The sequence below is a fragment of the Ambystoma mexicanum genome, chromosome 1p (genome assembly GCF_040938575.1).
Source record: "Ambystoma mexicanum isolate Mex_15411 chromosome 1p, UKY_AmexF1_1, whole genome shotgun sequence".
In the NCBI taxonomy this organism is placed as follows: Eukaryota; Metazoa; Chordata; class Amphibia; order Caudata; family Ambystomatidae; genus Ambystoma; species Ambystoma mexicanum.
In genome coordinates this window covers 718,925,169-718,939,933 of record NC_090921.1, presented here as the reverse complement: position 1 = coordinate 718,939,933, position 14,765 = coordinate 718,925,169, and positions in this window count along the sequence as shown.

The window sequence follows — 14,765 nt, the reverse complement described above, 5'->3', positions numbered from 1 at the left end:
TTTGGAGTGAGAAACCCCATCAAATAACCCTTGTTTGGTTTGGGCACCCTCACTGTGCTCTGCCGATCCTGCATAATTGGTAAAAACATTTAAGCCTCTTCAGTTCAGAAATTCACCAGCCTCCACTGTACGTTATCTATCTATCACTGTGTATGATGTGTGTTTTAATGCGCATATAGGTGAAGGGTGCTCCTTAATGCTGGCGTCATGCACCACATGGTGTTCATGCCATCCTAAATATTTTTATGCCTATGATACAAAAGTTAGTCTGGCATAAACCTTTCTTCAGTACAGAAATCTAACTTTGCTGTAGTTGATTTGCAGTTGTATTATAAACCGTATTTGGGTTCCTCCACACAAACTCAAGGGGAGATTTCTCGAGTCCCCTGTTTGGAAAGGTGCCGCCGCTGGCCCAGTGCATAACATCAAACGGGGGCCTCATCAAATGTTTGACCCGGGCCTCAACACATCTTGCGACAGCCCTGCACATTCATGAAAACAAACACATCAACATACATACACATTACATTAAAAAACACACTTATCCACATGTGCCCGCACTGCCACATGGAGGGCCAGAAGGCCCTCCTCTCTGGGATGTAGACATGCTGCCTGACCAGAGAGGAGGCCTCCCCTATCAGCCAGCAAATCTATGCTGTTAGCGCAGTAATGAGAGCCAGGACTCCATCAGCTCTCATTATTCTGCACTACGTTTGCTGTGGAACACAAAAGGTTCTGCACACAAACAGAAAAAAGATTATTTGTGCACTGGGGGGGGCGAACCCATCCATGCTCAAAGGCAGGTAGCACAGTCCCCCATGCAATTAAAGCACATGAATAGACTATGCTGCTTGCCACTCAGGCGAGGTGGCGACCTGCCTCTCAGGTGGCAGATAGATGTCCTCATTTGGAGCACATAATAAAACCGGGGAGAAGAGTGAGGCAGCAATAGGTAAACAGGCTATGGCCCAACTGCCAAATTTATCAACTGCCAGGACCACAACTCTAAAATCAGTATTATAATTCAGAATCACAATCCCTCTAATGCGAATATAGCCTTGGAAGAGTTCACATACTCAAGACCCAAGACCATTTCAAGAACATCCTCCCTCCAAAAGGTAGATGTGCTTCCTGAAGACACACTATATTATGTTATAAATGCATCAAATAAAAACAAATCCATGAACGCTTACCCTGTATAGTCATTCCATTAACCTTCCAGTTTATGATTTTTAGTTGTCAGTTACAGATTACATCTCCTCTAACATAAATACCACTGCTTATTCAAGTACATTAAAAGAATGCTGTTCCTCTGTCATTGCCACTAACTAACTTGACGTGACATACAAATGAACAATGATTTCACCAGGAAAGCACCATCACACTCTTGCACCTAGTCACACCTCAGTGCTACCCTCCCACCTGCTCAAATCCCTCTTCATCACTCCAACCCTCTCTTCCCAACCTCTCGAGGTGAACTGATTGGTGAAAGTTTAAGGAAAATCGAGGCCTAATACCACATAATGGAAATACCCCAGTCATGATTCCAAAGGTACAATATACTATTTATTAACAGGCAGCGGTCTGGCTCTCAACACCCCGCAATGTGTGCAAGCAGACATTGTGAGATGAGAGAGTGCTGGACATTTCAAAAACACAGGTATTTATACAAGTTTTCCACAATCCCGGACACGTTGTCTAGCCCCTCTTTGTGTAATACATTTACCTAGGGTGTAAGGCCTATTCACATAACTAAGCCATCCTTAAACATCTTTGAATAGTTTGTTGTTTCCCTTTAAACATTTCACATGTTTTCCAAGCATAAGACACAAAGGTAACATTCCTTATTTTGCTCGCTTATATTTGTCTATCATTTGTTCTTGAGTTTAAAGTCAGCTTAGTTTCAAGGAGAGAAAACAAAGATTTCTGCAAAAGTGCACGTTCAACTATTCATCATTCTACTTTGCTGTTTGAACGGAGAAGGCACTATTGGAACAGATGGTATATAAATTACTGATTAGTACAGCTTTTGTTTAACTCCAAGGTTTCTCAGTGTAGGACAAACAATCCACTTTAGCAGCTTCAACATTCTTATCTACGTTGACATCATGGAAACAGTACAAAGTTCATTTTGCTATGCTGGAGAAGAAAACACAATTCTAAACAAGGGACAGAGAGCAAGAGGCGATCAAAATGGCAGATAACTCAAAATGGCAGCGTAGTCAGCCTGATTCGGGTTCATTCAATGCGATATTACAGTGCGATGCAAATGTGATTAGGCCAATGTTTATTATTAGGTGGTAATCATGCAAAATATACTTTTACAAACCCTCCCTTGGGCCTAAACCAAGAGCATAACTGAAATATTAGCATCATCCAAAACCCACATATCATCATCAGAGCATCCTGTATCGCTATCTTCAAAATCATTGATCACCATTAATTCCTTTATGGCGATGTCCTGCATTACCAAGGTCATTTTTTCCTGGCCTGTGGGCCTCATTACGACTTTGGAGGTAGCCATGCCCTTAATAAGGGCATGGCTGCCACCAAAATCAGGCCCGGGTTCCCTGAATGGGGAATTACCGGGCCATTCCGAGTTTGGAGGGCCCGCTAATTCCTCCTTCAGGTAACCCGGGCCCGGACCTTCCCCATTCCCATTAGAGCCCCCATAGGGCTCAGTGGGAATGGGTGCAGGGAGCTAACAACGTGCCGATAACGACCGGCCCATTGTTAGCTCCCTTGTCCCCTCGCTGGACCTGGTAAGGACGCCTGGTTTTAGCAGGTTTTACCAGGCGTCCTTACCGGGTCCCGCGAGGGAACCTCGTAATCTTGCGGAATGGGTTTAACGGGTCTGCCTCCATTAGCGGCACCCGTTAACCCATTCTGCAAAGGTTGTAATGAGGCCCTATGTGTCTTAGGTTCTAGTTTACCAACTGCTTGTGCACAACTTCCCCCTATCAATGAACAGATGACAGGAAGACATTGTATGCAACAACAGCAAAACATCACAATGCCAAGGATCACTATTAGGAATGCAAAGATTTTCTAGCCCCAAGATTGTAACAAGTCCCAGAACCATGTGCCAATATCCCAGTTTCCCTCTGGGACGTGTACTTCAGTACTCAAGGTGTGCAATTTCTTAATTGCCTTAAATATGGTAGGGGAAGAATCGGGTCAAAAATGCAACACGCGGGTCCACCATTTTGCACACTCCACCACGTTCAGCTAGAATGATGTCTAGCATGATCCTATTTTGGAGAACAACTAATGTAATAGACTTTTGTTCTAATTACATGTTATATAGGATGTCAGTGGTTTCATTGATGGTTTTCTCTAAAACCCTCGCCATTTTTCTATTATCTTGGGAGTTTATTATCTGTCCCTAAAATGGTACAAAGGATTTAGCAACGTCACACAGAATCACCATCCTCATCCTGCCTGGGGCGAGTTCTAGAAACTTCAGCAGTGGTGGCAACATATACTCCTGGTAAATATATCCCTAAATAACAAGTACCCTCCCAGTCCCTTGGCAACCATGCATATGCTTCATTACTGCAAACAAAGTAAACAGGATCTCCTACATACAGAGGTCTATACTCGCTGGTTAATAGTATTCATACATCCCTCAAATGTACCCATTGGCTGGGAACCCTCTCTTTGTATACAAAATGGAACAGAGTGTGGACTATGGTATAGGAAGAAGGTATGGCATCTATATTACCTACGGGAGCCATTTTAAAGGTAATCATAGATTGGAAAGGTCTGGAGAGTCTAACAGAAGGCCTAATAGAAGCAACATTTAGCTTGCTACTTTTTGCAAACATAGAACATCCTAAAGGTGCTAAAACTCGTTTTTCAAACTCGTTGAGATTAGTCCCATCAAAATTCCCAGTGAGACTATTGTTCCACCTGCCAAAGAATAACGCCCTAAGTGAAGCATAACAAACAGTAGTTAGAGGGAGAGAATGGGCCTCATTACACGGAAGGCGGTAACCATAGTGCTATTAACGCCATGGTTGCCGCCGGTAATTTACCGATTCCGCCATGGTGGATGGCGGAATTACCGCCCCATTCCAAGGTTGGCGGAGCGATAATTCCACATTCACCATTGGCCCTTCCCCATTCCCATTTGAGCCCCATAGGGCTCAAATGGGAATGGGGAAGGCGGTAATTACGGTACCGCAAATTGTGGTACCGTAATTACCTCCAAGGTCCCTTTGCGGGTCCCATCCTTAACGGCTGGTAAAACCATTCGTTAAGGTAGGGACCCGCAAAGGGACCTCATAGTAAGGCGGTAAGGGATTACCGGTACCGTTAGTGGTACCGGTAATCCCTTACCACCATCCGTGTAATGAGGCCCAATGCATGTACCAGCCCAATCCTTTTTCCCATGTTGTGGCAGATGTGAACATATCCAACAATTGGTCTTATTTAGAATGGCATGTGTGGTGTTTATAATCATCAAGAGAGTGTTGTTATGATAACCCCCCTCTGTGTTGGATGTCTCAAGGATGAAGAGTGTGCGAATGCACATAAGGTGGAGACACAGTGCAGACACTTGCAGTTGGCAATAAAATATCATGCGGATGCGGACTCTCCAAATACCAAAAAACGAGTGTCGATATAATTACAATATAAGCTGTTATTGTGATCAGTATCCATTCAGTCCTAGGGGAACGTGGCCCTCCATGGGCGGACTCATTATCAGTAAAACAATCAATATCCTTATTAGTACGAGTGGCCCCAAACACATAGTTTCTCAGTGTCCGTTAAGAAGCCTCAATGTTAGGTTCTTTTACTTCATCCAGAGAAATGACAAGGGATGGGCTCACCATTGGTTTCTTGTGGGTTTCTTGTGGGTACAGAATCCTAGCCGCAGTTTCCTATTCTATTTACATTAAAGTAATGTCAGCAAGTTCTAAATCTATGTCCTGTTTCGTGGTCGCAGATTGTACCTTGAGACACAAGGTACGGAATGGTCAGTGAACAAAGTGTTGTCATTTCCTGAAGAAGATAAAGAAGCAGAAACAAGATCGATCGACGGTGAAGAAGAAATTGAAGAAGAAGAAGCAATCTCCCCAGGCCGCATGGGCTCAGGAAGGACTTTCGAAGAAGAAGCAACAATCTCCCCAGGACTCACCGGCTCAGGAAGAATTTTTGTGGTGCCGTCAGTGTTGCTCAAAGCAGGCTCGTTATGAGCATCAGGATCATCAATTCCCTTCTCCTCCCCTTCATCATAGGGCAGAGGAAAAGGAATCCTCCTCAAATGTGTCACGTGTATCCAGTGTTTCTTTCTGGTCACTTGTACTGCAGTTTGCGTAGCCAAAAGTATCTGATGTGGTCCTTTCCAACGAGGTGCAAGACAGGTGCCCCTCTCGAAATTCTTCAACAGGACCCACTGACCAGGTCGAAGTCTATAACCTGGACCCTCGTATTTTACAGGGAGGGCTGCTAAACAGACAAAAGTGGATACTCAATATCTTTCAACTGTTTGGGCCTCGGTGCATTCCATATGATGGCTGGTCTCCCCATGACAATCTCATAGGGGGAGAGCCCTGTCTTTGACTGTGCAGTCATCCACATCGATAGTAAGGCTATTGGCAAAGAGTCCGACCATTTCATATTGCTGTGTGCACAGACTTTAGTGATTTTATTCTTTAAGATACCATTATGGCGTTCAACAAGGCCGGCACTCTGAGCATGTCTGGCCGAGTGGAATCATTTATCGATCTGTAATCCCACACATATTTGCAGGATGACAGCAGCGATAAAATGTGGGCCATTATCGGACCAAATTACTCCCGGCAAGCCAAACCTAGGGAAATATTCCCTAAGCATGGTCTTTGCCCTTGACATTGCATTGGTGTCTTTTATTGGAAAAGCCTCAACCCATTTGCTAAAGGCATAGATCACAACTAAGACATATTTATAGTTTTGGCAATGTTCCATCTCAATGAAATCAAATGGATCCCCTCAAAAGGCATGGAGGGGGGATCAAAACTGCCCTTCAGTGTCGGTGTTCCCTTCCCAATGTTATGTTGCAAACATATCATGCAACTCTGGACTAACGTTCAGCAGTTTTCTGGATATTAGTGTTATACCAGACGGGATCTAATTGTTGACAAATCTTTTAAGCACTTAAGTGTATTGGACCATGAGCCATGGTGACCATAGCAGTGACATAGGCATTGGGTAGCATCCTTTTTGCTTCTCATTATCCACCCAACAACCCTCATCGTCTAGACCCACTGGACCCTCAGCCCACTGTTTGATTTCTTCTGGAGTAGCTTCAGCCTGAATTTCTTTTACACTGCTAAGCCCTTCGTCCATCATACAAGTATCAGCAACCCATTTTGCTGAATCGAGCATGTACATTTTTGAGTTCAAATCAGTAGCAGTCTGTTTGGCTATTCTGTCAGCAAAAGTGTTTCTTTTTCCTATATCGTCCGTCACTTTCTGGTGTGCAGCACACTTCATTATTGCTAGCCGGACTATCAGAGTGCCATGTTGAATTTTTGTTCCATGTGAGGTCAAGAATCCTCTCTCAGCCCATAGTGGGCCAAAATTATGAACCACCCCAAATGCGGATTGGCTATCTGTATATATGTTTACACTAAGCCCTTCAGATATTTCACAACCTCTGGTTAATGCAATTATCTCTGCAGCTTGCGCAGAGTCATGCAGAATTTGTTTACTCTCCAAAACAGTGCTTAATGTGGTGATTGCATAAGCAGCGGTAGATGTACCATTCGGTAGTTTAAAACAGGAGCCATCACAGAATAGCTCCCCTTGTGGATTATTTAAAGGTGTATCAATTAAATCAATTCTGCCCTTTGTTCCTTGTTCTGTAATAAAGAGTCAATCATGTGACATTTAATCACTGCAATCCTTCTCTTGTGGAGAAGGCAATAGTTCAGCTGGAATCAATTAACAACATCTCTTAATTTGAATATGTGGAGCAAATAGAATCACCTTGTACCTTGTTAGTTGAGCTGATGTGAGATGTTGCATCTGCGCTCTGTTTAAAAGAATGTCTACGGAGTGGGGTAACATCACGGTTACAGAGTGACCTAAAACCATACCCTCACTTTGTTTCACGGATGCAGCAGTAGCAGCTACAGCTCTCAAATATCTCGGCAAAACGCATGAAACAGGGTCTACCGTGGAGGAAAAATAGCCGCACAGCCTATTCTTGCCCCCATGTTCCAGTGTCAAAACAGCCAAAGAACACCCATCACGTTCATACACATACAAAACAAAGCCTTTTTCATAGTTTGGTGTGCCCAAAACTGGTGCTGAACACAACACAGCCTTAAGCAAATCAAAAGCATTCTGGCAATCCATGTTCCATGGTAAAGGCAAAGAAATGTCCTTCTTTGTCAGTACCAACATAGGTTTTATCAACAACGAAAAATTTGAGCTCCACTGTCTACAATATGAGAGCATGCCTATTAAAGCTCTGACCTCTTTCTGTGTATTTGGAACAAACATATCAGAGATGCTTTGTATCCGTTCAGGTGTCAGTTTTCTTCCCTCCTACGACAGGACATAGCGATAATGCTGAAATGTCTTCAATGAAGCCTTATGACCATGTTCTCCTAAATGAATTAGTAGCAACACGGTGGCCTCTTTGCAGGCATCTTCAGAATCAGCAGCTAGAATGAGATCACAACATATTGCAACAATGCGCAAGTGGTAGGCACCTCGAGCATTTCAAGCTGCACTTTCAACGCTCTACTATAGATACTTGGTGTTAGGGAGAATTCTCATTCATGGCTAATTACCCTCAACTAGTGAGTCCCTCAGCAGCTTTGCTGGATTTCAGGGATTTATTTCTTCCACCTGGTCAGAGTGTGAGCCTTTTTCCCACTTTTACATTTGTTTTGCCATGTGTATTTCTACTTTTTGTGTGATCTTGGGGTCTGGAGCCACAACACTCTATGAGCCCCACTATTTGTGTGTGTTACACAGCACCTTCAGTGCAGTGACACATGGTTGTCTTTGAGACTTCCCACTGACTCCATTTTTCTGGGGCTGGCTATTGTCCCCCAGAAACAGGTAAAGTTGCCATTAACTTTATATAGTCACTTTAAACTACAGACCCAGTACACCCCATCTTACATGGAGTATTAGAAAGGGTTAATTCCTACCCCTTTTTGTCTGTGCCTCTTGGAGCTTTGTTTCGCTCTCTTAACATTTAGACTTGGCTGGTGGTAGTGCCATCTACCCTAACTTTCCTACTGTGATTATACTACATAAATGTGGTACTGTTTTAGGCTATTATATTTGCCTCGAACGTAAACCTGCTTGACCAAATACTTTTTATTTTGGCTCTGGTCGGGTTTAGTCGGCATTTCTATTTGTTAAATTCCTTCTTGTGTTTTACTTTTCGCGCAAAAAACAGATTTGCCTTCTTTGTTCGCCGACCTTTGGCAGGCTTCTTTCCAGAAGCCCTCCTTTGACGTCTGGGTGTATAGGTGGGCTGAATGTGCGGGAGGGGTTTAGTCACCCCCTGCACAGGGTCTCCTTGGAGACCCAATTTGCACTATGTGTCGATTGGCTGAGGTGGTTGTCCGGGCCGGACAGCCCCCTTGCTGAGTGATTGACAGCCAGGCTGTGTGAATGGGGGATTTTGGCATAACAGGCAGGACTCTTGGGCTGAAAGTCAGAGTTGCCACTGGAACTGCAAAGAACGAAAGAGAAGCAGAGAAGAAGACGGCTGCTGCAACTCCCGAGTCCCGGTGACACCTTGCTGCAGTCCTGAGCGATCTACCCTTCAACGACAAGAGAAGATCGAGTCTGGAGACTTCTTCCCCTGAACCTGGTGGGATCAACCAGCTAATCTTCCACAGCCAGAAGATCCTCTCCATGGTCGAAATCGCTGCACACTGCTGTAGTGGTCCGGATAGCCATCTGAAGAGCCTCTCCTGTTTTAAAGGAGCGCACCTTTTATTCACTGCCGTTTTGATGCTGCTGTTCTCATCCCTGGGTAGTGCAGATCACTCCAGACGTTCTCCTTCTTGTCTCCACGACTGAAGCTCCAGGAACCGTGAGTCTGCAGGAATTACCAGGAACAATTGCCGTGGCACCAGCTTTCTTCAACGAATAAGGTATTGTGTCCGACTTCGAGGAATTGGGGTGAACCCTTCTTCCTCAACAAAGGCTTGTCCTTTTCTTCCTTCCCTCTTATAACTTTTGCCTCCTGTCGTGACAATATCTGAGTACTCCTGGCAATCTCGAATCATGAACCATACTAACCGCGTGATCCTCGGCAACAGGACCCCTGTTTCATTTGACACTGGCGCAGGCCTATTGACTTTTATCTACTGGTTAAAAGGTGCCCTCTGATTCGATCTGCCTTCACAAAAGTATTGCCTATGATTTTTATCCCCAATTTTCTTGTGTTAATTCAAGTGCTAAGTGTGTTTTACTTAGGTTACATTTCTTCCCGGGGGTACGCTTATCTTTAGTAAGACCGAACTGTCATTACTGTCAAAAAGTGATCGCCTACGTACTCCCAGTAACGTCTTTGTTTCACAACATCGGTCTGTCAAAACCTAAGGTACTTACCTTGAATTGTTCTGCACAAGGGGAATTGGTTGCGTGTAGTATATTTGAAGTGTGGTTTTATCTTACTAGAAGTGAAGTGTTTTGTGAACAGATGGTTTAAAAATAAATGTACTTATATTTTTTAACCAAAAACCTTGAGTCAGTGTTTGCTTGAGTCACTGTAATTGTAGTCTTTTGTGTAATATTTACTACTGCTCATTTGCTCTTGAGATACATCTGGCTGCTCAGCCACTGCTACCACTTTTTCTCTGTTGTACAGGATTGTACCAAAGGTGAAATTGTACTACCACTTGTGGTCTTAATTGTGTGTAGTGGTCCCTAAGGGCACTGCACAGGATTCTGCCTAACACTGCTGTACAGCAGTGGTATTTTTAAGTATAGTGATTACACTCAGAGTGCTGCTATTACCTTGGGTCACTTAACCACAAGGCTAAACACCACTATATCTGTTAACTGAAAAATCATGGAAAGTATGCAAAACCCCAGTGAAGATAATCTCTTAAACTACACTGCTGAGGTTTTGAGAACCATGTGTAGAGAACAGAGCCTCTCTGGTAAAGGAAATAATTCTGAACTGGTTGCTAAGTCATTGGGAAAACAAAGTCTGGAGAGTGGGTCACAAGGGCCTAGCCCTCTAGCAAATGTGGATACTGATGTTTCTGATTCTGAGAGTGTTGGATTAGAAGAAGTAGATGAGCCCTTGTTAGGAAACCCTACAAATGCCCTACCTGCTCAGAAACCACAACCTCTGTCCACAGGGACCCCATCAGGTCCTACACTCACTCCTGAATTTATTGCCCTTGAGAAAATGAGACTTGAATTGGAAGTGAAACGTATTGAGGCACAAACTGCCATGAAACATTAAAAGTTGAGGCTCAGAGAAATGGAGCTGAATCATGAACTAGAGATGAAGAAATTGTCTGTGGAAAATGCTTCTCTCCCAGAGTCTTCTAGGTCTTCCAGCCCTAAGAGACCCCGTATGCCAAAGGAAATGATTGGTATGTATGAGACTAAACTTGATGTTTTGGATTGGTTAGAAATGTTTGAGTACAATCATGGGATTCAGGATATCACAGGGAATCAGTTGATTCCTTGGCTTTTCTCTAGGCTTCCCCCTGTTGCAAGTGATGCTGTAATGGAGTTGGGGGAGGAGGATAAGCAGGTTTATGAGTGTGTGAAGCTAGCTTTGATAGCTAGATTTGGGAAGACCCCTTCCCAGTACCTTAAGAGGTTTAGGACTTTCAAAAAGCATGATGGTACCCCTTGGGCTACCTGGGTGTGTGAATGTTTGAAAAACTTAGATGGTTGGGTTAAGGGTTACAAGGTGAACACTTATGAAGGTTTGAGGAATCTTGTTATGTTGGAGTCAATTTATGATGCCTGCTCTCCAGAGCTCAGACAGCACTTGGCTGATTCAAAGGATATTGATCCTAAGAAGTTAGCTGAGGCTGCTGACTTGTGCGTTGCCAACAGGGCAACTCACAAGGACTCTGGGGCAACTCAGAAGAAGGATGAGGGAAAGCAGCCAAAGAAAGATAACAAGGAGAATTCCAATAACTCCAATTAAAAAACGCGGGCCCCAAACAGAACCAGGGTAAGCCACAAGGGAAACCGAATCAGGCTTGTGTACCATCTGGTCCCAAACCAGATGGAGATCAGAACAAGCCCCCATTCATTAAAGCATTTGGGAAATGCTTTGCTTGTGGGTCAACTGACCATGTGAAAGGGGATACCAGATGTAAGGGTAAACCTTCAGGGGTCCACACTTTCCCCTTAGCCTTCTCCCAGGTGGAAGAAGTACCTATAGCCAGTGGAAACTTTCAGTTACTAGCTGATGAGCCCATGAGAGTCTCAGGTAGTGTTTCTTTAGTGCCCTTGGGTCTTTGGGAACAACATAACGTAGATGTTTATAACTCAATCCCAGATAATACTAAAGAGTATTATAAAGATAGTGTTCTTGTGAATGGTCAGGAGACACCTGCCATCAAAGACACTGGAGCCAGCATAACTGTGGTTGATGAATGTTTTTTCAAGGTGGAGGATGTTGCTAAGGCACCCAAACACCTAACCAAGTTAGCTGGAGGCCCTGTGCAAATGGTTCCCCAGTTACCAGCTCTCATCTAGTGTAATGACATGACTGTCAGAATACCTGTTAGTGTGCAAAGTGACGTACCTGGGAGGGTTATGTTGGGTAATGACCTGAAAACTCTTGGAGTTGTGTCCAGTACCCCCCAGACCCCCAGCAAAACTAAGCAGGAGCTTACAAGGTCTGCAAGGGAGAGAACCTTGAGAGGCTCTCCTGGGGACTTGATAGAAGAAGCTATCACCCCAAGTCCACAGGACCTACTTACTGCTATTGCAAGACAAAAAGAGACAAAGGGGAGACCCAGGTCTACCAGCAAGAAAACAGCAAGCACCCCTGTGCCTACAAGGACATCACTGAGACTGTCCAAAGTCACACCTGTGACCCCTCCACCAGCTGAGCCTGAGTGTGAGGTTCAACACTGTGTGGTTCCACCAGATACGGAGGACTCAGATCTGGAAGAAGATCTGACTCTGGTTGGAGATCTTGACCATGTTGAACATCTTGAGCTGCAGTCTTTGCTAGCAGAAGGGTGACCCAACAGGGCAGACTTCAGCAGAGGACAAAGAGAGTGTCCTACTCTTGAAGGTCTTCGTCTACAGGCAGCTTCTCAGTTGATGGGGAAGAGCCTGGGAAGTATAGGTTACACTGGGAATATGGCTTCTTCTCCAGTGAACCGACTGAGTCAACCCCTGGAGACTGCAAAATACTTGTAGTACCTCTAGTGAACTGACTCCATTTCCTACAGTTAGCCCACGAGATACCTTTGGCTGGTCACTTAAGTTTGAAGAAGACCAAGGAAAGGCTCTCTCTTTACTTCTACTGGCCTAACATGGGTTCAGAAGTAGACAAAGTCTGTAGGAGCTGTCACACTTGCCAAACCTCTGGCAAGAGTGGATCCAGGAATGTGGTACCCTTGGTGCCTCTCCCAATGGTGAGAGTTCCTTTTGAGAGGGTCGGGATTGACATTGTTGGTCCTCTTGACCCTCCCACATCTTCAGGTAACAGGTTTATCCTGGTTGTAGTAGACCATGCTACTAGGTATCCTGAAGCAATACCTATGAGAACTGTTATGGCTCAGGCTGTGGCTAAGGTCCTACTTGGTATTTTTACCAGAGTAGGTTTTCCTAAGGAAGTGATATCTGACAGGGGGTCAAATTGTATGTCCCACTACATGCAAGCCATGTGGAAAACATGTGGAGTCACTTACAAGTACTCTACTGCCTACCACCCTCAAATCAATGGTTTGGTGGAGAGGTTTAACAGAACTAAGAAGAGCATGATAGGTGCTTTGGAAGAACCCCTTAAAAGAAAGTGGGACCTTCTACTGCCATGCCTTCTCTTTGCATATAGAGAAGTCCCCCAGGAGGGAGTAGGTTACAGTCCCTTTGAACTTCTCTATGGCCATCCATTCAGAGGTCCATTGGCCCCGATTAAGGAGGGGTTGGAGAGTGCTCCTTCCCCCAAGCCAGTCAGAGTGACTGACTATGTGATAGGTCTCCGGAGGAGAATGTCACACATGATGGCATAGGCAAGTGATAACTTGAGGGCTGGTCAAGCTCTGGTCAATCACTGGCATGACCAGACGGCTAACATGGTTGAGTTTACTCAAGACCAGCTTGTTTTTCTTATGGTACCCACAAGGCAGGGGGCCTTGCAGGACAAATGGATAGGACCCTTCAAAGGTGAGGGTAAACTTGGAGAGGTGAACTATCTAGTGGACTTAGGCAACCCTAAGGAGGCTCCCAGAGTCTTTCACAGCAACTGTTTGAAGGCTTATGTCTATAGTCCTGAAATGGGAGCTTTGCTTCTAGCTTCAGCTCAAGAGGAGGAGGAGAGTGAACCTCTGCCTGACCTCCTCAGAGGCTTACCTTTAGACTAGAAAGTGGAAGGAGTCAATCTCTCTTCCAATCTAACATCTGACCAGCAGGAAGAGTGCAAATTACTGTTAAATCAGTTTGCCTCCCTGTTCTCACTTTCACCAGGATTGACCCCTTGGGGCCAGCATGTTATCCTCACTGGTGACTGCTTGTCTGTGAAATGCAGGGGGTACAGAATGTCAGACAATGTAAGAACCCGTATCGGGAATGAGGTCAACAAGGTGCTTGATCTCGGGGGTAATAGAGCCCTCTACTAGCCCATGGTCTAGCCGAGTTGTGCTTGTACTAAAGGCAGGATCCAAAGAGATGAGATTCTGTATGGACTATAGAGTTCTAAATGTAGTCACCAAGACTGATGCCCATCCTTTACCTAGGACAGATGAGCTGGTGGACAAACTTGGTGCAGCCAAGTACCTCAGCACATTTGACCTAACGTCAGGCTATTGGCAAATATCCCTGACAGACCATGCCAAGGAGAAGACTGCATTCTACACCCCAGCCGGCTTCTACCAATTTAAGGTAATGCCTTTCGGACTAAAGAATGCACTTGCTACATTTCAGAGGATGGTCAATCAAGTTCTGAATGGGATGGAGGACTGCTGCATGGCATACTTGGATGACATTGCAGTGTTCAGCCCTACATGGAAAGAACATATTGATCACCTAGGATATGTTTCGCAGGCCCTTGAACAGGCCCATTTGACCATCAAGGCAAGTACATGTCAAATTGGTCAGAGCAAAGTGGTCTACCTTGGACATGAGGTAGGAGGGGGTTAAATAAGGCCATTGCCTAGCAAAGTACAGGTAGTAAAAGACTGGGCCACCCCTACTACTCAAACCCAAGCAAGAGCCTTCCTAGGTCTCACTGGGTATTACAGGAACTTCATAGAGAACTATGGGACCATAGCTTCTCCCTTGAATGTGATCTCCTCTCCAAAATTCCCTAAAAAGGTTAGATGGAATGAGGAGTGCACTCAAGCCTTTGAAGGCCTGAAGAAAGCCCTTTGTCAAGCTCCAGTCCTAAGAGCTGCTGACTACCACCAACCCTTCATTGTACAAACTGATGCTTCTAATGCAGGTATAGGTGCAGTCCTTAGTCAACTGGATGAGAAAGGTAGGGAACATCCCATCTGTGTCATAAGCAGGAAGTTAAAGAATCCTGAGGCAAGGTGGGCAACAATAGAACGTGAATGCTTTGCTATTGTGTGGGCCCTGAAGAAGTTTAGACC